Here is a 27482-nt window from a genome sequence, read left to right on the forward strand (position 1 = left end):
GACTTACAACTTGTTAACCACACTGTATATTTACTTTGTATTTAACACCGAATATTCTTTAAGGTGTCCTATCATTTAATTCATTTGCAATTACAAAAAATCCAGGGCCGGATCAAAAAATGTTGGAAAAATGTTCCGACCCAAAAAAACACCGTATGTATTAATTTTCTTTAAAATGGCTTTTGCATTTGACAAAATGGATGAAAAACTAAATTTAGTGATATACTTTGAATTTTCGGCAAAATGATTTTTTGGGTAAAATTTTGAGTTTGAATTCTGAAATTCTTTGAATTGCGAGAGCTCGAAGTAAAAAAAAATAAAATGTGACTTAATTTTAATTAATACCATTATTTAATCTAAATTAGTAAATTGTTAACATTTTAGTGTTTTTTTTATTATGGCGACAACTAATTCATAACAAATATTCACCTTTAATTAATGAATAAATATTAAAGAGTCCACAAAAAAGACATAACTTTAATCAACGAAGTATCTTAAAAAATTTAAAAAAAAAAAAACAGAAAAAAAATTCTAAAAAATATCTTTTGGTTATCTAAAATCCAAAGTATATAACGAGGAAATAAATAGTAGAAAAGAACTTCTTGACCGCATTCGAGCCTCCTTCCAAGAAATAAAGAATAACCCAGACGAGATTAGGAAGTCAGTCAGACAAATAACAAAATGGGCAAGACTTTGGTTTCAACAAGGTGGTGGCCACTTTGAACAATTACTATAGTTTTGATAAGTTTGTTTCTGGAAAAAATTTTCTGTTTTTTTTTTAATTTTTAAGATAGTTCGTCGATTAAATTTATGTATTTTTTGTGGACTCTTTATTATTTATTTATTAATCAAAAGTGAATATTTGCTATGAATTATTTGTCGCCATCATAAAAGAACAAAACAATGTTAATATTTTACCAATTAAGATTAAATAATGGTATTAAATAAAATAAAGTCGCACTTTATTTTGTTTTACTTCGAGCTCTCGCAATTCACATAATTTCAGAATTTTTCATATTCAAAATTTTACCAGAAAAATTATTTTGCCGAAAATTCAAAGAATACCACTAAATTTAGATTTTCATCCTCTTTTTAAATGCCAATTACATTTTAAAAAAATTCATGTATAGGGTGTTTATTTGGATCGGAACATTTTTCCGATATTTTTTAATCCGACCCTGAATTTTTAATAATTGTAAATAAATTAACTGATTGGACACCTTAAATAATATTCGGTGTTAAATATAAAATAAAAATACAGTGTGCTTAACAAGTTGTAAGTCGTATTTTAATTTTTTTTCTACTTTAAGCTTTCGCAATTCGCATAATTCCAGAATTCAAATTCAAAATTTTACCAGAAAAATCATTTTGCAGAAAATTCAAAGTATACCACTAAATTTAGTTTTTGATCCTCTTTACAAATGCAAAATGTATTTTAAAAAAATTTAATGTACAGGGTGTTGTTTTTGGGTCGGAATATTTCTCCAATATTTTTTAATCTGGACCTGGATTTTTTACAATTGTAAATAAATTAATTGATTGTACACCTTAAATAATATTTGCGTGCCAAGTATAAAATAAATATACAGTGTGGTTAAAAGTTATGAGCAAAATAAAAAAATGGCAAAATACAGTGGGTGATCATATTATTAGAGCCACCTAGTAAAATTCAATGTTTTAGAGGAAGGGCATATAATTGAGCTATATCATATATTAATGAATAAGTTGCCATTTGGCTGTCTTGTTACACTTTATGAAAGTGCAATAAATAGTCTGACAATAGTGGCAACACGCATGTGTGACGATGCGTGACTCAGATGCCATTGTTTGTCAGTGCTGCCCAGCCTAGCTTGCAACTCATGTGCCTATTATTTTGTAAACTTTGCGAGTTTCCATTGCTCTCTAATAATATTCTGACAGGCCTATATTATTTTTTGCGAATTTAGTAAAAATTGTGCATTTGTTACACTAGTGGCGCCAGAATATCGTGGAAAATCCGAAGACATCTCACCAAGGAAAATAGCAGAAATAAAAACTTTAATATTCAATACTAATCACTCCAACAGAAACATAGCATCCATTTCTAAAGTTTCAAAGGCAACGTGGACCGTATAAAGAAAAAACTTACATACCATTATTAAACAAAAGTAAAATTTTCTGAGGTGGCTCTAATAATATGATCACCCACTGTAGATAAAACACCCAGTATCTTTGTTATTAATGAAGTAAGACCCACTAACTATAAGACCGCCTAAGTGTACTCTTTCTACAGTTAACGTATGTTACTTTCCCAAGGAAACACCCTGTATCAATAATTAATCGTTTTGATATCAAGTTTACCAAGAAGTTTGCCTTTGCAAGAACCTTATCAAGTTTACCTGAACATTGATCACAACTTCTTACAAATCAAATTATTAGTTGATCGTAAACCTCAGCTCTGTCTGTGTATACGGATCACATCAAGCGGATTTCGGCAAACAACGTTGTTTGCAGAGATGGACGCACAACGTAATAAATTCCTATCGAACCTCCAGCATTTGCTAAAGATGTGCATATGAATATTTGTTGTTCCTATGCCGATAGTCCAGGTGGGATGCAACGCTGGCTGCTCAATTCCCTAGATGATTCATCGAGCACGTAGCTCCAGATATTTACGGAGGACATATAGTTTGTGTAAGGGTGTATGTGTGCCTTAGGTGGTTTAGAAGATTTCTTGATTAAGGAGGGTTGATAATTGCTAAAATTAAGACGAATTCGTAGCTACGGATTAAGTTTTAGGATTATACCAGGGATAAAATTAATAGTACTTGATACTGTTTCACACGTTGAAGAAAAATACTGGATAAATATTTAGAGAGAGTAATTAAATTAATCTCGGAAAAGTATTTCCTAGGGGTTGCTGGTTCAAAAAAATATAAAATTAGATTAGACGCGCGCACTTTTGCATTAAGCGATTCGTGGATCCCGATTAAGTTTATACGTGTTGAAAGATAGTTACTGGTAGAAAAACAAACTCACCCTGCTTTGTGTTTTCTTCTTATCTGGCCAGATTTTCCTGTGAAGCTGCTTGAGGGAGAATATATGCGGTATACCGGAACTATTTAAACACATACGCGCACTGTTTACACACACGAAAGTCTATTTGGCTTAGTAAGGCCGGTATATTTTTAGCGGTAAATTTTCCACGTGGACGACGCGGGACCGTAGAAAAGTACTTATAGTTGTTGACTTGTCAAGGTTGAAGACGGGGGTGATCGGGGCAATAGTCTTATCGGGAAGGGAGGAACGCTTCGCGCCAAAAAATAGTAGTTATATACGCCGCTAGAGTCTGTGGCTCACTAGGGGTTATTTTACGAGGAAGCGTCTGAAATTAATATTTTGGACGCCAGTTAAAATTTGTATTTTAACACACGTTACGAACAATGAGAAAGGGAAAAAATTAATTGAATACTTTCGAAAATCTAAAACGCTAAACGTCTTCCAATTTATTTATTTATGATAAAACAGGATATTTGATCTATAATGTTACATTCATCCCCTAATATGACATACCCAAGAAAAGATTTGATAAAATTCAATTCTTAACGGAATTTAAAAATAATAAACACAATACATTACACTATAATCTGATTGCGAAATTAACCGTACCATGCCAATGGCCTCAGCTGTCGACTAATTTAACTAAATTAACAAAAAAAAAATACTACAAACTAAAAGTACAATGCCGTATAAAACAAACTAGAAGTCCAATACCGTCTAAAACAAAACTTTTTCTCGCTTGAAAAGATTTTTGTTAGAACAACAACTGGATCAATTTCTGTACGAAATTTATCCATGTTGCTAAGCCACTGGTAGCAAAATAATTTTTTCGTTCATAAAACCTACCGAGCTAATTTCCAAGAAAGCCCTGGTACAATGATTCCAAAACACGTTTTCAACCACCGAAAACTTATCTAGAAAACCCCGGGTATCAAATATTCAAAAGGTATAGTTTTACCTACTTACTTATAGAAATTTCCAAGTTGTCTCCCGCCAACCCGTTGTCATTGTCTAGGCATTACAATTATAATTTCTAGTCTTAGAACAGAACTCTTCAAAACCGTTAAAGACAGAATAAAACGGGTCATGATGATCGGCATTGTTCTGAAAGGATGAGGCAGACGAAGAAAAAGAAGATTTAATTAATTCAATAAAGACCTATATATAAGATATGGATCATACCTACGAAAAATCAATAGAATCCGACGAAAAAGAAGAAGACAATGAGTATTTTAGCTCAGATGAAGAGTTTGGATAATAAGAAGAAGAATTTAAAGAAGATTCGGACACAGAATTAATTTAATTTATATTGTTATACTTTTATATCTATATAGATACATATTTATAATAATAAATTTATCTTTTTCTGCCATATTTGCAAAATTTATGTTGTAGTTTGTATTATCTTCTTTAATTAATAAAAAGAAATCTGAGAAATCGAAAATTTATAAAAATTACTACAACATTTTGAGGAACAACAACATGGGTATCGTCAGGTCACGTGATTTTACTCGAGCCAATGGAATCGCTGTGAACGAGGATGCACTCAGCTATCGGAAGTACGCTCTTTCTCACACTGCAGCTTACCTATAGCGCTTTTCATTCACTTGCTTGCGTAATTTTTTTATCACATGGCAGGTGGAAAATCTGACCAAAAAAAGTTTTTTCTTTTAGAATATTTATTTTTAATATTAAAAAGTACCCTGACAAAACAGCAATTGCACCCCCCTGTCCGGAAAGAAAGTACATAGGTATACTTACATGTATATGTATAGTTGTATCTGTTATACTGCTTAATAACATATATTCAGATGCAATCCCCTTAAGTTCAGATGCACCCACTGAAAATAATCCCGGGGCGCCCATGCATCTTGCAGAGTTAAAATCACTCGCAAATCGCATGGATTGTTTAGTTTCTTTATATTTGAATATCTAAATTTACTTTAAAGTCACCTCAAATAGATAATTATTTGCCTTGAAAAGCGTCATTTTTCGGTTTTTTTTTCAATTTTAAATCGCTTATAACTCGAAAACGATTAACTTTAGAAAAACATTATAACAGATATTTTTGTCCAGAATTGTCCCAAAACCTAAAAAAAATTGTCCGGGCCAAAAATATTGATTTTGGCAATTTGATTAAAAAAAATTGTTAAAAAAAATTGGACTACTTTTCACGTGGGCGACTTTTTGAACCTTATTCTGGGATGTCTCATGAAAGTGATTATGCAAAAAAATCTCATGGGAATATTTTTCCCAACGAACCCGCCGTTTTCGCCTTGTGTAATAAATAAATATGTACATCGTTATATTAGATATAGTCTAGTAGAAGTGTAACATTTAAAATAATAATTTAAATTTACTACAGAATACGAGCGTAATAATGTATAAAACCATCAATAAAGCGTATTACATAAACGTTGAAATTTCAACATACTTTTTTTGTTATTTTTATTTACCCTTTAATTTATTTCACTGGCCTAAAATTAACTAACTACCGAACAATATACTGTTGTTTGATACAACGTTGTTGACAATGAAGAATAAGGTTTGTTTCTTTAAAACTGCGATTGATTGGGCAGATATACTATATACCCACACGTCGCGTCATAGTCGCAAGACAGATTATTTTGCCCCTCTTATACATCTACTGTTTTTTATCTAAAACAAATAATATACTATTCGTTTCCCAACCGCCTCTCAGGCAGTAATCAAGATCACTTTTAAAATAATAAACGTTCTAATTTTGAAACTAAAGTAAATTTGTCTCTATTTTCGTACATTTTTTTGGTTACATTAATTAGTAATTATTTCTGATAATTAGTAACAATAAAGATTTGTTCAATTCGACACCCCCATCTAACAAGGTTGTAACTCATTTTTAGCGATTTTACAGGAGAGGCAAAAAACGAAAACAAGAATTTTTAAAAATTTGTAGCGAAATGATTAGACCCTTTTACACTAATGTGATATGATATTTATAATATAATAAGGGATTAGTGTGAGATGTATGCTTTGCAATTTTATTATCTATTGAGAATCTTGAGTTTGATTGAGATATAACCTTGAGATTAAACATGAGTATTCGTAGAAAAAGGTTGTAACTCGCCTAACAACCATTTTACACTCTCCGTGTTAATTATTTTTCCCGTTTAACTAGTAAAAGGTTGTATGTTTTGAGTTATTTGCAATATAGCTAGGAGAAAATTAGTTTTTATGGTATATTTAAACAAAATATCAACTCACAGTTTACACAATTTTAATTGGAAATTGTAAATTTTACAATAACAATAATATTCAACACAACTTCTATCACTATGAAAAAATAATGGTAAAAAATATCTCAAATTTTTCGAATTTTTGTTGCGTATCTGTAAATATTTAATTTTAAACCATTTTAGTTTATTACTTTACTCTTTTACTATTAATATCTACTTCAAAATTAACATGTGTGCCCTTAAATGCTTTGGCATATCGTATCATAGTTAACCATTGGTGTGGAGCATATACGACTCAATGTTTTTTCTGTTTTTCTATAAGGGCATGCATTGAATCACCCTCATTTTGTGAATGTGCTATTTCTAAAAATACATGTGTAATGTTAATATTAAACTTTTTCACTACATATAAGTACGTAGCAAACACTATTCCATACTTATTTTGTCCACCGCAACTACCAAAAAGAAAAAAAAAAAACTCCGTAAATCCGTTTTTACTTTTATTTCGATAATTTGACTTATGAGATGCACCATATGTTTGAATACGTTATAAATTAAACATACGTGCAACAAAGTTTTAACTCATTTAAAAACCTTGTTGATCGTCAAGTATAAAGGAAGTAAATATTTTACATAGGGAGTATCCAGTGTTATTGCCTTATTCAAGCTAAAATGGAGAAAAATGGCATGCGTAACTTAAAATACAACTTCTTATTAGCCAAATTATTGAGAATTAAACTAGTAGACTAAGAGCCGCTATAGGTGAAATTTCTTAATCATTTTAGGCACGGTGAGACCCTATAACTTAAATAGTAGAACCTAAAAGGAAAGGTTTGAACACTGTGCCGTCACTTTTCAGTGGCACATGCGTAGACAGTGGCGCATCAAACTTTCCACTTATGGACGGGATACATAAATTAAAAAATACCCTCCCTCACTACCAGAATTCATTTTTTTTTTCATTTATTTAAGTTCTATGTGATTAAGACATAAGAATAATCGTAATTTTAATCCACCACCCCCTTCCCCGTGCCCCCACCATCAAAAACTTTATTTTTCGGTTTTATTTTTTTTTTGGTGGGATGCAATCAATTTTAAAATTTCAAAAAATTCACACGCATTATTAAGGCTTTTATAAAACACGTCTATTTTTTATATACCTGTAGGTTGAGTGTACATAACCTCAAAAAAATTTGAAAAATTTTTTTTGGGAAAAAAGTATATAACTTTTTTTTGGGGATATCTGCAGATCTAATTCTTTCTTAATCTTGAGTATTTTATCAAACACTATATTTCTAATTTTTTTCAGATTTTTCTGTAATGCTGGTCACCTTCAAAAATCCAAAAAACTGTTTTTTAAGGGGGTTTTGGGGGGTTTGAACGTGTTTCTCCCATTTTTAAATATTCTAAAGGACTCAATTACTTCAAGTTACATATAATCTATAAAAGTCGAAATTGATTTGATATATTATGACGTCTATAAAATAGGGAAAATCCCCAAAAAACCCCCAAAAACAATTCTTTGGATTCTTAAAGGTGGCGAGCCTTACGGAAAAATCTGAAAAAAATTGGAAATATAGTGTTTGATAAAACACGCAAGACTAAGAAAAAAATTAGACCTGCAGCTATTCCCTAAAAAAAGTTACACGCTTATTGAAAAAAAATTTTTTTTTTAATTTTTTGTGGTTATGTACACTCTACCTATGGGTCTATAAAAAATAGACATGTTTTATAAAAGCCCCAGATATGCGTGTGAATTTTTTGAAATTTTAAAATTGATTGCATCCCAGCAAAAAAAAATAAAAATGAAAAATGGAGTTTTTGATGGTCGGGGCAGGGGGAAGGGAGTGGTGGGTTAAAATTACGCTGAATCTTATGTGTTAATCACATAGAACTTAAAAAAATAAAAAAAAATTGAATTCTGTTAGTAACAGGGGGTAACTTTTAATTTATTTATCCCGTCCATAAGTGGAAAGTTTGATGCGCCACTGTCGACGCATGTGCCACTGAAAAGTAACGGCATAGTGTTCAAACATTTTCTTTTAGGTTCTACTATTTAAGTTATAGGGTCCCATCGTGCCTAAAATGATTAAGAAATTTCACCTATAGCGGCTCTTAGTCTATAGGTGGTTTATATTGACGTGTGCGCAATTTTTTTGCTGAATTCGCCTGTGTTGAAATCTGAAAAAAGATGTAACTTGAGTTACAACCTTGTTCGATGGGGGTGTCGAATTATTATATTCTATCTGGTTTAACTCGGTAGCAGTTTCCCAATCGAATAAAATACTTCAACCCATCTTATGTGTGTGAGATTAGAACAAGATCCGCAAAACATGTTTCGAGAAATAAAAGGTATTTTGAGAAAACCTTCGGAAATCTCAAAATACAAATTTAAAAACGAATAAATTATAAATTAAACCACAAAATAATAATTAAGAAAGGGATTATTAAGTCATTATAATATAGTAGAACTCAAATTACTTTGTTGGTAGAACATAATTGCAGAAAAAATGGTTCACCATCCGCTCGAAGGCGACCATCAATAGTGGTAAAAATAAACCGCCGATTTTATATCCAATAGGGATGTTCACTAATTTTTAAATATAGTTAAATTCAATAGATTACAAGGCATATAAAAACGTAACAATCATAAAACTGTTTAAAAATGTATATTTTTTAAGATAAATGAGTTCATAATGTTGATTTTCTTGGAGGCTAGAAAAACGGTACCCTGCAGCGAGGCTACGGTCTGTGACGTCAGCAGTCGTAACGTCTTTGATCGACGACTAGTTTTGTATACTTATTTACTCAGTGTATTTGAATGTGCGCAGTTTTTTACGTATTTAATTATTAAAAATAAAGCCAAATAAGTGGTGTTTTGTTCCTGGGTGTGTAAATACATCAAAAAACAGTTCTGACAAGATTTTTATTACCGTTCCAGCCAATTTAAAACAGAAAAAGAAATGGTTTGTTGCAGCTAGAATTTAAAATAACTAACTTAAAGAACTAACTTAATAAAATAAACATTATAGAAGTTTTCCAGAGACTTTCGGCCCTTGGTCATAATGTAATTGTTCTTTCTGCATTTACATTTTTCAAAAATACCTACTTATTAGTTTTCTCAGGATTCGAAAAAAATGAATGAATTTAAATAGCATTGGACCAAGATTTTGCACCTACCCCCTTAAAGAGTAAATGAAAAAGTTTCGGGACCTCAAATTTGTATTCCTTAAACTGTGATATTCCTAAAAACGGGATTCTAATAATACATACAGTAAAAGTAAACCTTGAAATAACTACATGTGGATGTAGGTATGGCTTTATATTATATTAAAATCATTAATAATTTAGTGAAAATATTGGTTGAAATGAAAATGTATAATACCCAAGTTCAAAAATATTTTTTACCTTGGAACAGTTGTCAACTCGAAATAGGAAACAACCGAAATAAGATCTAGAGTTAAAAAGGACATAGCAACATTTAACAACACGCATGAGAAATATTTTCACCCATTGCGACATAATATCTCTCCCACTAAAAATGCGGCTGCTAAAATGTTATTATTTCCGGTCTTGCTATATGGCGCAGAGGCCTGGACAATAATGGAAACATTAATGAAAAAGCTAGAGGCATTCGAGATGTGGGTGTACCCACGTATCCTCAAAATATCCTGGGCGACCCACACCAACGTACAGGTATTGCGTCGAATGGGAAAACAAAAAGAAATCTCTTTTACAATTAAGAAACGAAATCTTAAATATTTCGGTCATATCATGAGGCATGATAAATATCGTATACTCCAACTGGTAACGCAAGGTAAAATAGAGAGCAAACGCGGACCCGCAAGAAAAGACACTCATGACTTAAAAACTTAGGCCAATGATTTGGACAAAAATCGATCGAGTTATGAAACGCCTCAAATGAAATTAAAATTGCCATGATGATAGCCAACGTCCACAACGGACAAGGTACATGAAGAAGAATCAAAATATTTTTAATACACCTAACCAAGGTAAAGTAATAACCAGCCAATGTATGTATACAATATGCATGCGTACAATGGATGCATGCAACTTTCTCTATTTTTTTTTTGTGGAGTATTAAGCATTTATTTTTTTAGCTTAAAGAAGACATGGAAAATTATATGGAATATACACTCAGTAAAGCTGTGGTAGATTTATTTTTTTACAAGATGCCAATAAATCATACACCATTGTTACATCTATACGAATCGGCTTTCTGAAAACCTTCTTCCATTTTATTTGTTTATTTTTGTAAAACCCAAAATATGTCCTTACAAACAGTCTATCAACTTTATACTAAACAAATTCACTATAAAACTCCACTTTAACCCTGATAAAACAAGAAGAGAACAAAATAAAATGACCTGAAACGTGAAACAGGTAAACAGTAACACTATGAGAATGGCGCGCGCTTGGGGTATGCAACTAGTGACGTCAGGCCAATAGAGAAGCGTTCTTGAAATTTAAAATAATGCTAGATTTCTAATAAAGATTTTTTATAGAAAGGCTTTTTCAATTTGGTTGAAATTTTGGACAATTATTCCTAGGGTGTTTCTTAATCGTTTTACATGTTTGAAATAACTTTTTAATTTTTTGTGAACATCCCTATTTACACTAGTCCGCGACAGACAACACGATAGCACTATTACAGTTTAAATGTCACTAATTAGAACATGAATGAAGGATGTTTTCCTTTAGTATGAATAATAGCATAAGATATGTTTGACATGAGACATTTTTGGGTAGGTATTTTAGGCAATCTGAAAATTTTAGAGGTAACTATTCCATGATACCCAAATACAAAAATGCCGGTCTGGCTGGAAGGTAGCGGTAATTTTCCCCAAAAATCCTCCCAAAATTAAAAAATGGGTAAACATTGTTTTAATTTAACATTTAATTTATTATAAAAATGCCACAAGAAAATAGCTTCAAAACAACATTAAACATTGTTATTACAAAATATATATTTGAGACGTTCTGAAGCTGTTTGCTTGTGGCATTTTTGTAACTAACTAGTTTTGATGGAAAATAAGCCACAATTTTACTAAAAAATGATTTTATTAACGTTTCGACGCCCAAATCGGGTGTCGTTGTCAAAATACAAAAAATAATAATACAAATATATTTGAGGTGACTTTAAAGTAAATTTAGATATTCAAATATAAAGAAACTAAACAAGCCATGCGATTTGCGAGTGATTTTAACTCTGCAAGATGCATGGGCGCCCAGGGATTATTTTCAGTGGGTGCATCTGAACTTAAGGGGATTGCATCTGAATATATGTTATTAAGCAATATAACAGATACAACTATACATATACATGTAAGTATACCTAAGTACTTTCTTTCCGGACAGGGTGGTGCAATTCCTATTTTGTCAGGGTACTTTTTAATATTAAAAATAAATATTCTAAAAGAAAAAACTTTTTTTTGGTCAGATTTTCCATCTGCTATGTGATCAAAAAAATTACGCAAGCAAGTGAATGAAAAGAGCTATAGGTAAGCTGCAATGTGAGAAAGAGCGTACTTCCGATAGCTGAGTGCGTCCTCGTTCACAATGATTACATTGGCTCGAGTAAAATCACGTGACCTGACGATACCCATGTTGTTGTGCCTCAAAATGTTGTAGTAATTTTTATATATTTCCGATTTCTCAGTTGTATTTTTAAACGCTTTTATTTAGTTCAATAGTTTGCATCTAATCTTCAGACGTTAATTTGACTGCCTTTTCTTCAATGCAAGTGAATGAAAATTTGCAGACATATGCATTCGTGGGAACAATACACGAATAGTCAATAAAAAAAATTTTATGTTTTTTAATTGTTTAAATAAAAAAAAGATTTTAATGGAAAATGCTTAAATTGGCTTGCTTTTTACAATGTAGAAACTTGAAACTTCTACGGATTGTAGCTAATGATATGAACTATACATAATTTCACTTTTTACGTTATGCTTCATAAATAAACAATAAGGTTTCAAATTTTGAACGCTCATATATTTGTTTATATAAAAATCGGCGCTTATTTATGTCAAATTTCAATACAATACGAAACAAAACTTCAACCAAAACTCGAATTAATAAAAATTCGGATTTTTATCGTAGTCTTATAAAACCCACCGGTAGAGACGTTTTGTGCTACAATTAACATTAGAATTATTCGTTTTGGCGTATTAATTAATTAAATGCTTTTTTTTAGTTCAATCGTTTGGGTCAAATCTTTGGACGGTAATTTGACTGCCTTTTCTTCAATGTAAATGACTAATCATTTGCAGACATTATGTATTCGCGGAAACAATACAAGAATAATTAATAAAACATTTTTTATGTTTATTAATTGTTTAAATAAAAAAACGATTTTAACGGAAAATCCTTAACTTCTTTTGTTTTTTAAAATGAAGAAACTTGAAACTACGATCTAACCGCTCATTATTATTAATTAAAAAATAACAGCTAAGTAATAAATTAATGACACAGCTTTCTTCAGGATCATATAGCGGGGGCTTTAATTTTGATTTAGTCACTTTCTGACTTTCATAATAATAATCTTTAACTGAGTTATTAAGTCTTAAAAATGGCTACTTTCGCGTTTTTCAAATTTTAAATTGCTTATAACTCGAAAAAGATCAACTTTAGAGAAAAATTATAACAGACCTTTTTGTTCAGAATGGGACCGTTCAAGTATTACGTAACGCAGGTTGGGGGGGGGGGTCAAAAATCTTCAAAAATTGCGTTACGTAATAGTTAAACGCCCATTACAGTGCGTTATGTAGGGGGAGGGGGGTCAAAATCTTCAAAAATCGTGTTACGTAATACTTGAATGCTCACAATGGTCCAAAAAATCTAAAACAAAATTGTCCGGGTCAAAAATATTTTTTTTGCAATTTGATTAAAAAAAAATTGTTAAAAAAAATTTGGACCACTTTTCACGTGGACGACTTCTTGAACCTTATTCTGGGATGTCTCACGAAGGTGATTATCCAAAAAAATCTCATGGGAATATTTTTCCCAACGAACCCGCCGTTTTTACCTTGTCTATATTTTTGTTCTGTCAGTTTTATTATTCCACGCAGCTTCACAATAAATCCTCTCGGCCCTAAATTTAAAAGCGCATTTTAAATAGTTTATGTCTAACTTAAAAGATACCAATGGAGACTTTATACAACAAATCCATAAAAGCTTAGAAAAATAATAAAATAACCTGCAAAGTCGTAAACTTGGCAACATGCACATCCAATTTGATTATATTGAATCACGTAAACCTTTTCTCCTTTACTCCCTTTTAGTTGACCAGTTCGAAGTTAGTGTGCTGTGCTGGCGGTGAGCTAATACAATATATTATAGTAATGAAACTGCTAACAAAAGCTCTTTTAAGTCGCCTAGCACTTTAATGATGAAATGCATTAAACGAAACTTTTGTATGATGCTTTAATAACTAACACTAGGTAATATTAAGAATTTTTATGGGATAATGCATTAGGAGTTTAGTTGGGAATTGAATTTTGAAATACGAGACAAGCTCCTAACTTCTCATTAATGATCAATTAGGAAAGGAGTATTTTTATATTATAGGGGAGTGCAATTAGAACGAAAACATGCATTATTTCGGAAAAATTCAAACCAGCTTATATTTTTCTAAAACTTTTTTGTTAGTTTATATACATTTTAAAGTAAAAGTTCTACTCGCAGTTTTGGTTGCTAATTGTTTATTAATTGTTTAAACAATAACAATTGTTTTGTATGTAAATAATTTTAAAAATATCGTTAAATTCATCATTTTACTTTGACCAAATATATTTCTATTTTGTTTTTGATTATGCTGAATCCGAATATGGCATTAGAATTTAAAAATTCTTATACAGAAGCTCTTATACAGTATGTCTGCGTAGCTAGGAACCACATGGAAAACTTTTTTATTATCAATTTTACGAAAAAAATATTCTTCATAAAATGCTCTGGATAGTCAAAAATTTAAAACTCAACCGTCATATATCAAATTTTATCAATTTTATACGGGTTATGTCAAAAATATAAATTTCGTTAAAGAGTAAAGTACCTTCATATTCCAGAATATCAAAAAATGCTATTATGAAAAGTTGTTTAAAATTAAAACTATGTTTTAATATACAATTACATCATTCTAATCAAAAAAAGACTTTTTTCAATTTTTTCTCAAATTACGGATACCCATCATCATTTTATTACAATTATGGTAACTATTTTATTTACGAAAAAAAGTTATTCTTCATAAAATGCCCTACCTGGTCTAAAATCTAAGATACAGCTAACAAATATCAAACTTTTGCAATTTTATACGAGGTATGTAAAAAATATGATTTTTTCTGAAGAGCCTTTATTATTCACAATATTTTAATTAGAAGGATGTAATTGAACACTAGAACATATTTTTAATTCCAAATAACTTTTCTTAATAACAACTTTCGATATTGTGGAATATAAAGGTACTTTACTCTTGAGTGAAATTCATATTTTTTGACATACCTCGTATAAAATTAATAAAATTTTACATTTGAGGGCTGAATCTTAGATTATATACGATGCAGAGTATTTTATAAAGAATAACTTTTTTTCGTAAAACTGATAATAAAAAAGTTATCAATAGGTTTCAAGTTACGCAGACATACTGTATAAGAGCTAATTTTTTTTTTTTTTTTTGTTGAACATTTGTTATTGTTGAAGCTTATTAATAAATGTATTTTAGGTAAGTTTTATAGACAAAAGTTTTGATCACTTTGTATAAACATTTTTTTAACTGTATTACGGTTTTTGTATTACATTTTTGTTATCTTTCTAAATTTTCTGAAAAATAAATAGTTTATTTCATCTCTAAAGTAAAATAGTTCAGTGCATTTTAAAGATTACATCCTAAGCTTTAAAAAAGCATCTATAAAACTGTAATAAATCTGTTCAAACTTGAGTAATACCGTCTTAAAGCGGTGGTAATTCTGTAAAACTATTAAGTTTTCAAAAATTAAATTTTTTGAGACGACGCATCGTATCATTTGAATTAAATTTTTGAGATTATTTTTGAGAGAATCATCATTTAGTAAGATGTCTGAAAGGTAGGCTATGCAAAATTAAGAGTTTTATAAGAAACATTGTATTAGTTAAATATTTTTAAATCATTTTTAAACCAAATTCATGTAAGTCTCAATTTCCGCCCACACCATACTTATGCCCATACATTTTATTTCTTTTTATTATAACCATAAGAAAGCCAAATTATTCTTCTTTCACGTTCAAGTTATAAAATTTCATTTGATCCATTAGTTAAAGAATTACATTAAAATAACTCAATCGTACACTTCGCCGTACGCTAGTTTACAGTGCGCCAATGTTTGTGAGAAGGGTGACTTTAGAGTTATAAATAAAAAATTATAGAAGCTACAGATTTAAACTTACAAAAATCTTTATGGAAGGTTTTTTTTGTAAAATTTTCTGAATTTTTCAACGGTTAAGTCAGTTTTTTTCGGTTGGACAAGAGGTCGTAAAAGCTGACCAAGAAGGATCAGGACAATATCATCCTTAGATGGAACAAGGAATTACCGAGGATGGAAAGGTCCAATCGCATACATTTACGATACAATGGCCGCATTGCTCAGACTCGGGAGGGATATGGGCGTGATTCGTTGGATTGGGCTCATGTTGCAATTAAAGATGGAAAATGATTGAATAATAATATACGAATAGAGCTGCTAGGGCAATAACAGGTAAGAGCTGGATGGATAATAATTGACTGATGGTTTGACACTTGGACTCAAAGAAAAATAGAATACTGAACATATAAACCTAAAAAGTGGGCGCCATTAAAATTTGACCAACTAAATTTACAGAGGAACAATTAACGAAATAGACATAACGCAACAAAGAGAAATATTAGCAACCCTGCTATAACAAACACAAATATCAGTCTTGAGCTGTAAAAAATTATTAAATAATGCCAAATAAAATAAATCATTATCAAAATTTCAAATAAAATAATTTTAATTTAATTTGCTCCAAAAACAAACATACAAATAGTGTCCAATTTTTTCGAATCCTGAAAAAACAATAAATATTTTTAAAAAATTTAAACGCAGATTGAAAGACTAAATTATTATCGAGGGCCGAAGGTCCCTTAGAATAAATAAAAAGTTTCTTTTGAATGAGATGTTTGAAATTAAAAATCACACTACATTTTTCCTTAGTTTTTCACCCCTGTAACTTTTTAAAATAAACATTATAGAAGGTTTCAGGGACTTTCGGTCCTCGGTAAGAACGTAATCTTTCATTCTGCGTTTAAATTTTTCAAAAATATTTATTAGTTTTCCCAGGATTCGAAAAAAATTAATCCCATTTAAATAGCATTGGAAACAAAACTATGTACCGATCCCCTTAAACGGAAAATATGTTGACGAAAAATGGGTTATTTCATTAATAATAAAAATCTCTAGGAAAACCCTATTAGTGCCACTACATTTTAAGCAATTTTAGTCACATTACCTGAAAGAGAACCTTGCAATTTCGTTTACAAAGTATTGTTTCTTAATGGATAGCGTGCCAAAGAGGAGTTTGTCTTTCAGGTGTCTGGTAGGGTATAATGAGGTTAGGCCCTATCAGTTACGAATTTAAGACAGTTTGACTTTGCATGTAGGAATATATTAACGTTTGGTCGAATAAGATAAGAGCTTCTTTTTAATTATTCATTTAAGGTTAACTCTAACTTTATTATAGGGCTTAATTACAAGTCGTAAGGTTTTACGAGCTATATACTGATAGTGGTATACATATTATATATAAATTAAATTAAATTAAATAAACTTATATTATATCCAAATCAAAGACTATTGTTTCATTCTTCCAAATCAAAATAAAAAATTTTGTTCTTTCATTTACTTTTTTACTTGACCCTATAATTTTATATTTACTTTATTTTTTAGATTAAGAAACAAATCAATTAAAACAAATAACACAAATCTAAATAGATGCTAGTGGTTGATGGTCTCTTAACTAAATGAAAAGACTAACCTTTTGTCTTCAAAACGGCTGACTCCCTTTATTCTCCTCGAGTGTGACCTGTCCAACTCGCTCGTATTTCCAAGTTTCTCCAAACTCGCCTGCTCTCTACTCTGTCTATCGTTTTCGATAAAGCAATTCCACAAAACTGCAGTAATCTTTGCCCAACTCCTTACTAATCTCCTAGCTCCAAGGAACAAACTGCTTCTCTCCAGACACAAATCTCAACTTATCGCCTCGGTCAAAATGTAAACTATACATCTTTTTTTTATTTACAGTATGTCATCTCGTTCTTCGGTTTCGTTTCATCGTTACATCGGTCCAACTATCACTTAGGCCAAATTCAATAAAAAAAAAACACTTGAGGTGTTTACAATTCCCAACTGTTCCATTCGCGACATATGTTGATGTACTGAGAAAGGTTAGTTGAGCCATATTAAGACTGAAGATAATAAGATGATTAAATGCCACGTATTACACTGCCTAACTAAATTATGCGAAAAATTCGGAAAACATTAACAATCAAAAAGTTAAGCATTCTTTAAAAACGGAGAGGCATATAACGTTTATAATTCTGGTCGACACCTTAATAGTTATTTGTCAGCCAAATGAGCTGTATGCACAGTGCAACATAATATAGGCGAGATTGTTTAATGGAGGCTCAGTGATGTTTAGGGGTGGAATTTACTTGAGAGTAAGTACGGATTTGGGGTCTACGTGGAAGCTCTTTAAATAGCGAGAGGTACATTTCGCAGATTTTCTTTCTTTGCACACTTTGTTCCTTTCACACTATGATATTATATGAAATAATTTCATCTTAGAGAGCTCGCATACCGAAGCAAAATCCTACATCGCATGTGGCATGCATTGCGAAAAGATACGCACTGAGTGTCACATCTGGTCTTCGGTGAATCTTCGGTGACTTTCGGTGGAATTTTGTTCACCGAAAACCAGATGTGACACTCAGTGCGTATCTTTCCGCAATGTATGTTATGCGATGTAGGGATATTGCATTTGGTTTGCGAGCTCCCTTAGTGTATGGAATCAGACATGCAATCCTCACTTATCGCATGTGGTCAGTTAAAACACATGTTATAGAGTAAAACCGTCTAGTCTCTCTGTTATTAAAGATATCGGAGAAACTAAAAAAAAATTAAATGTTCACAAAATATGAGACTACACATTATTTCGATGTATACCCACCTTTCTACCATTTTCTCCCTACAGGTTTTCTCAAACTTTTGTTTCAGTGAAAACACATGTTAAAGATATCAGGGACATTCAACAAACAAAACGTTTACGAAACTTAAGACTATAATTCAATTTCGATGTGTACTTACACTTGTACCTTGTCCTCCCTACAGGGTGTCTCAAACTTAACATAAGAAAACATTTCTTATCGTCCACTTGGTATAAATACAAAAAATAAGTTTGAGTAAACATGTGCCAAAGTGTGTAAATACCAAAAAAAAAATTTAAATAATAAAAAATAACAGAATCCTTTCATATGTTGATGAAAATGAGCATAATTTTAGATGATGGATAACTTTTGAAACTGTGTTTATTTTAAAGTGTATAAGTTTCATAAATACCAATTACATCAGCGATGTGCACAGAACTACTCTTGTATACTTTCCAAAAGAAACCCTAGAAAAACCCAATTAAATTCATGCATTACCGTAGGTTCTAATAAAAAAAAATAAATGCTCGAATGCTTATAAGAATACACTACCCCTGCGATAACTAACCGAGGGTAAAGTACGCTACATCGACGACCTTCGAATAGATGAAAGGGAAACGCAATAATTCCACCCTCTCGATGACGTCATCGTTAGCCGCATTAAATTTATCAACCTTTGATTTATAGTTGCGTCAGATAGTTTGAAGTAGGTTATTCAACTCATCTAATTATTCAACTACACATAGTCCCAGATTATAGTTTGCGCCTACTACAAACTTTAGCTGTAGTTGTTTTCAATTATTAGATTCTATATTGTTAGGAGCATCTGTTTAAGTGGATATTTTATTGTTCGTCTTAATTTCAGCATACGTGACTAACTAACATAAGTCGAATAGTAATAGGTAAACCTATATCTTCATAATAAAGGTAATGATAAAAGAATTGCAAAGTTAAATATAAATTAAGTAGTCTTGCTACAGTGTATTAGAATAGAATAGAATAGAATAGAATAGAATAGAATAGAATAGAATAGAATAGAATAGAATAGAATAGAATAGAATAGAATAGAATAGAATAGAATAGAATAGAATAGAATAGAATAGAATAGAATAGAATAGAATAGAATAGAATAGAATAGAATAGAATAGAATAGAATAGAATAGAATAGAATAGAATAGAATAGAATAGAATAGAATAGAATAGAATAGAATAGAATAGAATAGAATAGAATAGAATAGAATAGAATAGAATAGAATAGAATAGAATAGAATAGAATAGAATAGAATAGAATAGAATAGAATAGAATAGAATAGAATAGAATAGAATAGAATAGAATAGAATAGAATAGAATAGAATAGAATAGAATTATGCTTTATTGTCATTGAAAATTATACAATTTTATGGACAAAGCTTAACATAGAGTCACAAAACAAAAATAACAATAACATATACAATTTTCTGAAATTAGATAAGTCGTCAATATAAAAAAATATATACCTATATAAGTTAAAAAAGTGAAGAAAAAACAAAATCAATATATTGCAATATTAATATAAATTGCAATATGAACATACAACATAAATACACTATGGTGCAAATGAAAGGACTAAATTCGATATTTCGTAAACAGGCGACATTAAGGAAAAATCCCGAAAGAGGTCGATTTTTATTTTTAGGTTGTGATATTTTAGCGTATATATCAGACGCGTGACGTCATATATCTGGGAGTGATGACGTAATTGATAATTTTTTTAAATAAGAATAGAGGTCGTGTGCCATCTCATTTAAAAGGTTATTCAATCTCTGTTCAGTAATGTAAACATTAACATAATTTTTTATACAGGGTGACCAAAAACAATGTTTTAAATTAAATTAATTGACAAAAAAGCAGAATGTATATAATTTATTTACAAAATACTTTTTACTGTTATCAGAAAACAGAAAAAAAATGTTTATTTGAAAAATGAACATTGCTTTTAGCTTAAATTCAATGTTCACGCCAGCTCCCGCCAGGCACCTGCTTTTGGAAGATTAAACAATTAATTTAAGCGAAAAGCAATGTTAATTTTTGGAATAAACATTTTTTTTCTGTTTTCTGACAGTAGTAAAGTTATTTTGAATTAAATAAATTACATACATTCTTCTTTTTTTGTCAATTAATTTAACATAAAAAAATTGTTTTTGGACATCCTGTATAAATAACGATGTTAATGTTTATATTACTGAATCGAGAATTGAATATCCTCTCAAATGAGCTAGCACACGACCTCTATTCTCATTAAAAAAAATTATTGATTACGTCATCACGCCCAGATGGATGACGTCACTTGTGTGATATATATGCCAAAATATGATAATTTAAAAATAAAAATCGATATGTTTCGGGATTTTTCCGTAAAGTCGCCGGTTTATGAAATAACGAATTTATTCGTTTCATTTGCACCATACTGTATAATAAAACACAAACATAGGAACTAATAAGTTTAACCCATTGACGCCCAAATTATTTTTTGTTTCGTAATATATTTTTTCTACGAGCGTGCAAAAATGTCTACTTTCGCGCACGCATTTTAGTTTAGAAAGTTTCACTTTTCCGCACGCGTGTTACTTTTCCGCACGTGGTTTTTACTTTCCCGCACGCGTGTTAATTTAGATATGTTAATGGGGCCTTAAAGTAATTATAATACATGCAATAAACTAATATTTAGATATTATTTACTAATTTATTTCAAATATATCTTATTGTGTTCCTGTTTTAATGAAATTAACGCGACAATTCGATGAAATAGAATTATTTTGACATAATATTCGAAAGTCAAATCGGTAGACAATAACAGTCATTTTGAATCATCGTCATGGAAACCAAGATCGTCGTGATGCTAACTAATTATATTGAAAGTTTGGTTTTGACAACCTTGCCAAAGAATTAATGTGTGTATGTATTTTCATATTAATTAAATTAATTGATTAATATTTGGTAATTTTTTAAAGACTCTTAGAAAAAATAGTGTTCCTTACTCTTGCAGAAAGTCTCTTTTCCGCACTCGACTGCTTGCCGAACTCCCGCTTCGCGTCGTTCGGCAAACTGCAGTCGCGTGCGGAAAAGAATGACCTTCTGAACTTGTTAGGAAAATAACTATTGAGGTACAAAATGATGTCCTATTCAAAGTTTTTGTTTTTTTTTTCAAATTTTTGAAAAAACAACCTGTCCTCATTTGAGGAGGCTGGGCTCAAATACTATGAAATTAAAGACAAAATTAATTTAACAAAATAAGTTTATTTAGTAGTTTTTCAAATTATATTCATATTATATGCTATGGACTTAAAAAACGTTTATATAAATTCTATATTTCTTTATGAAATTGTTCAAAACAAATCGACACGCAAAGCATTACATTACATTTCTCGCAATATGTTCGCGGTTTTGACGTACAATTTCGATATTGACATATTCGTTGTTTCTTTCGTTTTGCTACAATGTGGTTTTTACTATCATATCTAATGTCTTCAGGGATATTGCTTCTTGATGTACTTTAAAGACTAAATGGACTGACTACCTTTGCGTCATGTCCAATTTTAAGATATGAGTAAGCTACTTGTCGCCTAAATCCTTTGATGGATTTAAATTTTCCCTTATGCATCATGTTGTATATCACGCACCCATTTACGATAGCCATATCTATCATTCGTTTAATAAGACACCAATACCATTTTTTCCTCTTACAGATATATGGTGTTTTTCTTACAACCAGTCGTGGTGATACACGCCACCCATATATTGGAAATAGCGGATAGTTATTATCCAGATTTAGCCATACGGCTCACACTCCCTCTGAGGGGAAAATTGACTCATCCCAGATACCTACGGTATCAAAAGGATTGAGCTCTGGTGGGACTCTTTCCGTGTTATCGAGCCCTAGGTGACTTGGAATGCAGGTGTATCTCCCAAAAATTTTCTTACACTTCTGGCCGTCGCAAGTAGTACAGCTTTCTGCATGGTCTTATAAATATGTTCATTGAGACCCAGCTTTTTTATGCTTTCGAGGAGGGTCTTCGGAATGACTCCAGTAGTAGACATAACAATAGGTATCGTCTGGGTACTTTGCATTCTCCATTGTCTCCGTATTTGAATTTCCAGATCTCTATACTTGGCGATCTTTTCAGTAAATTTACTACGTAGATTATTGTTGTTAGGTATCGCCACATCAATTAGTGTTGTTTGTCTTGTTAATTTATTAACTAGTACGAGATCTGGTCTATTATGTGCCACTGTTTGGTCTGTGAGCACACTGCGGTCCCAGTATAGCTTGTAGTTGCCATCCTCAAGCATACTCTCAGGAACGTATTGATAATATGGGAGATGGTCCGTTTGGAGAAGTCCCAGCTTGTTAGCTATCTCTTGATGAAGGATTTTTCCCACTGCGTCATGCCGTTCCTTGTATTCAGTTGCAGCAAATGCCTGGCAGCCCCCTGTAATATGTTGGATGGTTTCTTGGGCTTGACATCCATATCGGCATCTGTTGTTTTGAACCTGAGGGTCTTTGACGATATATTTCAGGTAATTTCTGGTTGGTATAACCTGATCCTGAATGGCCAGTAATGAACCCTCCGTTTCAGGGAACATCTTTCCTGATGTCAACCAATAGTTCGACGCTGTATTGTCGACATAGTCTTGGCTGACCTCATTGGGATGTCGCCCGTGCAGAGGTTTACCCATCCAGGTGCGCAGTTTTTCGTCCTTAGTAAGGTGGTTTATGCGCATTTCTGGTTCCCTCAGTTTGATCGGTGTTGTGTCATCTACTGCGCAAATTGCGCGGTGTAGAGTAGATGTCTCAGCCTGCATCTGAAAATAAGTTCTTAAATTAGCAATTTGTTTATCTAATTGCTCACCTATATCCATAAGTCCTCTTCCTCCTAAATACCGGGGTAATGTTGTTCGTTCTACCGCACTTTTAGGGTGGTGTTTTTGTGCCTTTGTGAGGTGTGTTCGTACTTTTCGCTGAAGATTTTCTATATCCGTTTTTGTCCACTTAACAATACCAAATGAATAGCTAAGCGCGGAACAAGCGTAGGTGTTTAGTGCCTTAAACAAATTTTTACTGTTAAGCTGCGAACGAAGCAGCTGTTTTACCCTTCTTATAAACTCAGTAGTTATCTCAGTTTTCATTTGCTTATGGTCAATTTTCCGCGCCTGTTTTACTCCAAGATATTTATACATATCGTTGTCGCCCATGGCCTCGATGTTCTGGCCATTTTGCATATCGAATCCACCGGGCTGTACCTTTCCTCTGACTATATTCAAAACACGGCACTTGTCTAGACCGAACTGCATACTAATATCATTAGAGAATGTTTCTACAGTTTTTAGCATCTCTTCTAGGTGTTCTCGAGTGGAAGCCATTAATTTCAAATCATCCATATACAACAGATGATTGAGCTTCGCTACCACAGTATTATTGCTTTTAATGCTAAAACCTGAGTCAGTGGAGTTTAATAGCTGGGAAAGGGGGTTCAAAGCTAAACAGAACCACAGTGGACTCAACGAGTCTCCTTGAAACAGGCCCCGGTTGATTGCGATATTTTCGGTTTCAATATTTTTTTCACCAGGTATTTGGAGGTGAATTTTAGTCTTCCAATCTCTCATTATATGCCTTAAAAAGGTCACTATGTTATCATCGACTTTGTATATTTTCAAAATATCTATTAGCCATTCATGCGGTACTGAATCAAAGGCCTTTTTATAGTCAATAAAAGCAGTAAAAAGGTTCCTTTTTTTAGTGAATGCCTGGTTAGAAATGACTGAATCGATGATAAGCTGTTCTTTGCAACCCATGGAACCCTTAGCGCATCCTTTCTGTTGAGGCTCTATGATATCGTTTAGAGCACAGTGTTGGTAGATACGCCGGGTTACACAGGATGTGACCAATTTATACAAAGTTGGAAGACAAGTAATTGGGCGGTACTTGGATGGATCTTGGATGTTATTTTGATCCTTGGGTATTAAATAAGTAGTTCCCTGAGTTAGAAATGATGGTAATTCCTGCGGATTAGAAATAACATGATTAATTAATGTTGATAAGCACTCATGAATACTCCAAAACTTTTTAAGCCAGAAGTTCTGAACTCCGTCTGGTCCAGGAGATTTCCAGTTATGAAGCTCTTTGATGACATTTGAGACTTCTTCAGTCGTGAATGGTTCGTAGTTAGCAGTGACGTAGTGGTGACAGTTGTGCGTCGTATCTTCTATCCAGCCAGCATTGTTGTTAAAAGCAGCTGGCGTGGAAAGTTGATTTCCCCAAAACTCATGAATTTCTTCTTGGCTTGGGTAAGACTTGTCGACACTTTCTACGGTGGAATTGAGTTTTCGGTAAAACGCCTTCTCAGAGTTCTCAAAAAGTGCATTGTCACATTTTCGGTTGTTACTAACTTTATACCTTCTTAATCGTCCTGAATAGATGGAGAGTTTTTGTTTTAATGTATCCAGACACTGTTGGGCTGTGTTATTTTCTGGATCGTATCTCGAGTGTCTTGCAGTGCTCCGCATTATTTCTTCAGCTCTCTTAATAACTTTTCTACTTGTTACACCTCTTATATATTCTGTGACTTGACCAATATCCCTACGCAGTAATTCAATTTTTCCGAGAAGTCTTTTTTCCCATGGTGCAATTCTGTTACCAGTCTTTCCGTTATTAGTACCCCGTCGTGTTCTGATCTTAACGCCCATTACATTGGCAATTGCTGTTGCTGCACAGTAGATTAGCATATGCAGATATTCCAATGTGTGGGCTTCTACGACATAATTGGGTAGGACTTCAGTGTTCACAATTTGTAACAGCGCACCTAGTTTCTTACAAGAGTTTATTCGTGGTAGCGGTGGTCTGCTAAGTGGATTTGTTCCATTAAACTCTTGTACGGCACGAGCCATTTCGTTTTCTAGACTATGGCGCAACTCGTTGTTTTCCTGCTGTGTATTGTCAGGTTGAGTTTCTGGTATGGGAATCTCAGGAATCTGCTCCTCAAGGATTTCATTAGGGACTTGATCTAAAACTAGCTCTTGGTTATTAATCTCCCGTTCGACTTCGCTTTTGATGGCATCGCGTCTAGTCTCTGGGATAAGATTATTTCTTATGATTACCCGGTATTGATCTGATACTCTTTGCTCCGATACTTGAATATCTGGGTACTCCCTGCAAAATTCGGCATACAGCTGTTGTCTGTAGCCGATCGTTTCTTGACCGAGGTTTGTCACCTTATAATAGAAGCGCAAAATGCTTTCGTTGATGGACACAGTCCATTTCATGCGCTGCCTCGGTCGTCCCGCTTGAGTGAGCGCCGGCTGATGATCCAGCGCAGCACCTTCGGCAGGTGGAGCTCTTGTTGTTATTTGGCTCGCTTGTGGTTGTGGTTGGGCTGTAGCTGATTGTATGACAGGGGCCCGCCTCCTCAACACCCTGCCACCGACGTCCCGCATGCTGTCACGTCCAGCGCCGGCTCCAGACGTGCCCTGGCGATCCCCAGGCAGCGATCCTAAACACAAATTATTATTCTCCATTCTCATGGGTGTGCATTTTATACCTACTGCCAGGTGTCAGTTTTTGTTCCACGGCAAGTATTCCTGCTACTCTCTGGGTATTGGCTCTACGAATACCCAGAAAGCATCCCCCATTCGCAGGGGGCCGCGCCTTATAGAAGAACTGACAAAAAACTCCCACAGGATAGTTATTATTATTATTATTATTATTATTATTATTATTATTATTATACAATAATATCGAGCCAAAGCAGAGCTTATATGGCTCAAAGTACAAAAATAATTGTAGGTCTTAAACTAAATAATATAACATAAAACAAATTCTTACAAAATAAAAATTAAATTAAAGTAAATATTCAAAAGAATTGGTTTTCATAAAAGTTGTTACAACAATAGCAAATTAAAAAAGATACAAAAACTAGAAAGTAAGTATACCTAAAAATTACAAATTTTTTTTCTCATAAAAAAAAACATAAAATATATCCTTATATTTTACAACAACTATTTGAACAAAAATTGCTAACATTACACATAGAATGTCCAGTTAGTTCTCATCAAACCTGTTTTTGAAACTATTTAAGCTAATAGCCCCTACGATTTCATCACTTAAACTGTTCCATTTATCAAAAACTCGATTTACCAAAAAGTTTTGCCTTACAGTAGTTTTAAAAGGTTCCTTTTTCAATTTATAGTGATGACCTCGTAGTCTAGCATCTTCGCTGATATTAAAAAAATTCGATGTTCCCCAAAATTCTCCCCTAAGAATTCTGTAAGTAGATATTAAATCACCTCTCTCTCTTCTATGAGTCAATGGAGACAACTTAAGCTTTCTTAATCGAGTTTCATAGCTTAATCTTGTATAATTAAAAGGTAGCTTAGTAGCTCTTCGTTGTACTCCTTCTAATAAATTAATATCTCTTTGTAAATGAGGTGACCAAACAGATACCGCAAATTCCAGGTGAGGTCTGACATAACTTTTATAGAGTTTCAAAAACAAGTCTGGAGACATTCTAGGAAAAGCTTTTGATATGAGGTATAAAGCAGAGTTAGCTTTACCGACTACTTTTGCTGTTTGAGTAGACCAACTTAACGTTTGGTTGACCGTAACGCCCAAATCATTAACTTCCTGTACCGATTTCAGAGGAACTCCATCCAAAAAATATGTTATATGTGGATTATTTTATCCACATTGAACAACACAACACTTACGCGAATTTAATGGAATAAGTTGGGAAACTTGTACTTTTTCTTTTTCCTTTTTACTCCATTGTTGAACTTAGTTGGTGAGAAAAACTGTATCATGATTGGTTCCAATAGAAACAAATTTACTGTATTGTTGTTGTCAAAGCACCTCAAGGCTTCTGTTCTAGGTATTTTTATTGTTTGGTAGGATACTTTGCAGTATGGTTTTCTGTAATAATTTTATCTAATAAATATTTTTATCTCATCCTAGAATCGAAGAAAATAATTAGTTACTCAA

Source organism: Diabrotica virgifera, chromosome 4 (genome assembly GCF_917563875.1).
Source record: "Diabrotica virgifera virgifera chromosome 4, PGI_DIABVI_V3a".
Lineage (NCBI taxonomy): Eukaryota > Metazoa > Arthropoda > Insecta > Coleoptera > Chrysomelidae > Diabrotica > Diabrotica virgifera.